Source organism: Phyllopteryx taeniolatus, chromosome 16, assembly GCF_024500385.1.
Source record: "Phyllopteryx taeniolatus isolate TA_2022b chromosome 16, UOR_Ptae_1.2, whole genome shotgun sequence".
NCBI lineage: Eukaryota > Metazoa > Chordata > Actinopteri > Syngnathiformes > Syngnathidae > Phyllopteryx > Phyllopteryx taeniolatus.
Genome location: NC_084517.1, coordinates 7,352,796 through 7,355,295, shown reverse-complemented (window position 1 = coordinate 7,355,295; position 2,500 = coordinate 7,352,796).

The window sequence follows — 2,500 nt, the reverse complement described above, 5'->3', positions numbered from 1 at the left end:
GAAGTCCATGCGGGAAGTCGGAGCTCCCTTCCGGGCGTCAGATAAGACGCTTCAGAGCTCCATGCTGGAAGGGAGAGCTCCATGCTGGAAGGGAGAGCTGTCGGAGCTCCCTTCCGGGCGTCGGATCAGACGCTTCAGAGCTCCATGCTGGAAGGGAGATCTCCATGCTGGAAGGGAGAGCTATCGGAGCTCCCTACCGGGCGTCAGATCAGACGCTTCAGAGCTCCATGCTGGAAGGGAGATCTCCATGCTGGAAGGGAGAGCTCCATGCTGGAAGGGAGAGCTCCATGCTTGATGCCAGAGGTCCATGCTTGATGCCAGAGGTCCATGCTTGATGCCAGAGGTACATTGCGGGAAGTCGGAGCTCCCTTCCGGGCGTCGGATCAGACGCTTCAGAGCTCCATGCTTGATGCCAGAGGTCCATGCTTGATGCCAGAGGTCCATGCTTGATGCCAGAGGTACATTGCGGGAAGTCGGAGCTCCCTACCGGGCGTCAGATCAGACGCTTCAGAGCTCCATGCTGGAAGGGAGATCTCCATGCTGGAAGGGAGAGCTGTCGGAGCTCCCTTCCGGGCGTCGGATCAGACGCTTCAGAGCTCCATGCTGGAAGGGAGATCTCCATGCTGGAAGGGAGAGCTGTCGGAGCTCCCTTCCGGGCGTCGGATCAGACGCTTCAGAGCTCCATGCTGGAAGGGAGATCTCCATGCTGGAAGGGAGAGCTCCATGCTGGAAGGGAGAGCTCCATGCTTGATGCCAGAGGTCCATGCTTGATGCCAGAGGTACATTGCGGGAAGTCGGAGCTCCCTACCGGGCGTCAGATCAGACGCTTCAGAGCTCCATGCTGGAAGGGAGAGCTCCATGCTGGAAGGGAGAGCTGTCGGAGCTCCCTTCCGGCGTCGGATCAGACGCTTCAGAGCTCCATGCTGGAAGGGAGATCTCCATGCTGGAAGGGAGAGCTGTCGGAGCTCCCTTCCGGGCGTCGGATCAGACGCTTCAGAGCTCCATGCTGGAAGGGAGATCTCCATGCTGGAAGGGAGAGCTCCATGCTTGATGCCAGAGGTCCATGCTTGATGCCAGAGGTCCATGCGGGAAGTCGGAGCTCCCTTCCGGGCGTCAGATCAGACGCTTCAGAGCTCCATGCTGGAAGGGAGAGCTCCATGCTGGAAGGGAGAGCTGTCGGAGCTCCCTTCCGGGCGTCGGATCAGACGCTTCAGAGCTCCATGCTGGAAGGGAGATCTCCATGCTGGAAGGGAGAGCTGTCGGAGCTCCCTTCCGGGCATCGGATCAGACGCTTCAGAGCTCCATGCTGGAAGGGAGAGCTCCATGCTGGAAGGGAGCGCTCCATGCTGGAAGGGAGCGCTCCATGCTGGAAGGGAGAGCTCCATGCTTGATGCCAGAGGTCCATGCTTGATGCCAGAGGTACATTGCGGGAAGTCGGAGCTCCCTACCGGGCGTCAGATCAGACGCTTCAGAGCTCCATGCTGGAAGGGAGATCTCCATGCTGGAAGGGAGAGCTGTCGGAGCTCCCTTCCGGGCGTCGGATCAGACGCTTCAGAGCTCCATGCTGGAAGGGAGATCTCCATGCTGGAAGGGAGAGCTCCATGCTGGAAGGGAGATGCTCCTTGCTGGTCCGAGCGACCCAAGTGGTCATCTTCCCGTTCAAATGAACGGAGTTTCTACCAGAGGCAGTTTCGCGGGTGAAGTACCGATTTCGGTCGTGTGGGGCGCTGTAGTCAAGCCTTCCTACATACCACAGTGTGGTGTCCTCGGCCTGTCCTTGTCTTTTTTCCTCCGTTAAAAATTTTCCCTCCGCGGTTCCGAATCGGGGCACTCGCCGTGTTTTTAGGGAACTCCATATTCTTCTGGTGGGAGCAGTCATTGTGAAGACTTGGGATTCGGCCGTGTGGGGGATGCCGCTGCCGTCGTCCCTTCCTTCATACCTCAGTGCGGTGGCCTTGGCTGTCCTAAGTCTTTTCCCTCCGTTAAAAAAAAAAAAAAAAAAAATTCCCTACGCGGTTCCGTTGCGTGGCACTCGCCCTGTTTTTGTGGAACTCTATTCTGCTCGAGGGAGCAGTCATGGTGAAGACTTGGGCTTCGGTCGTATCTTGTCTCCCTTTGATTTTTTTTTTTGCCTTCACCACGACACTCGGGCCGGCATGGGGGGGAGAGCGCAGCGTGAACATAGCCCTCCCTCCCTCCCTACCGACCCTTACCCCGACCGAATGGCACTCGTGACCCGCCCTTGGGGGGCCCCCGCCGGCCGGCCGGCCCTGCGCCGGTGTCGGTGCGGGCGGGCGGTTCCCCCAGCCTGCGGGTTCGCCTCGTTGTTCCCGGCCCTCCGAAGGTGGCGCTCTCGCGTTCACCCTAGGTTAGGCCGGGGCTCCAAGGCGAGACCGAGACGCTCCGTCTCCCGACGCACAGCGGTCCTCCTCCGGTGCCCGCCGCCCGGTCGGCGTCAGCCGCCCGCTGGCGTCTGCCGTCCGTTGACCCTCGCGCGGCG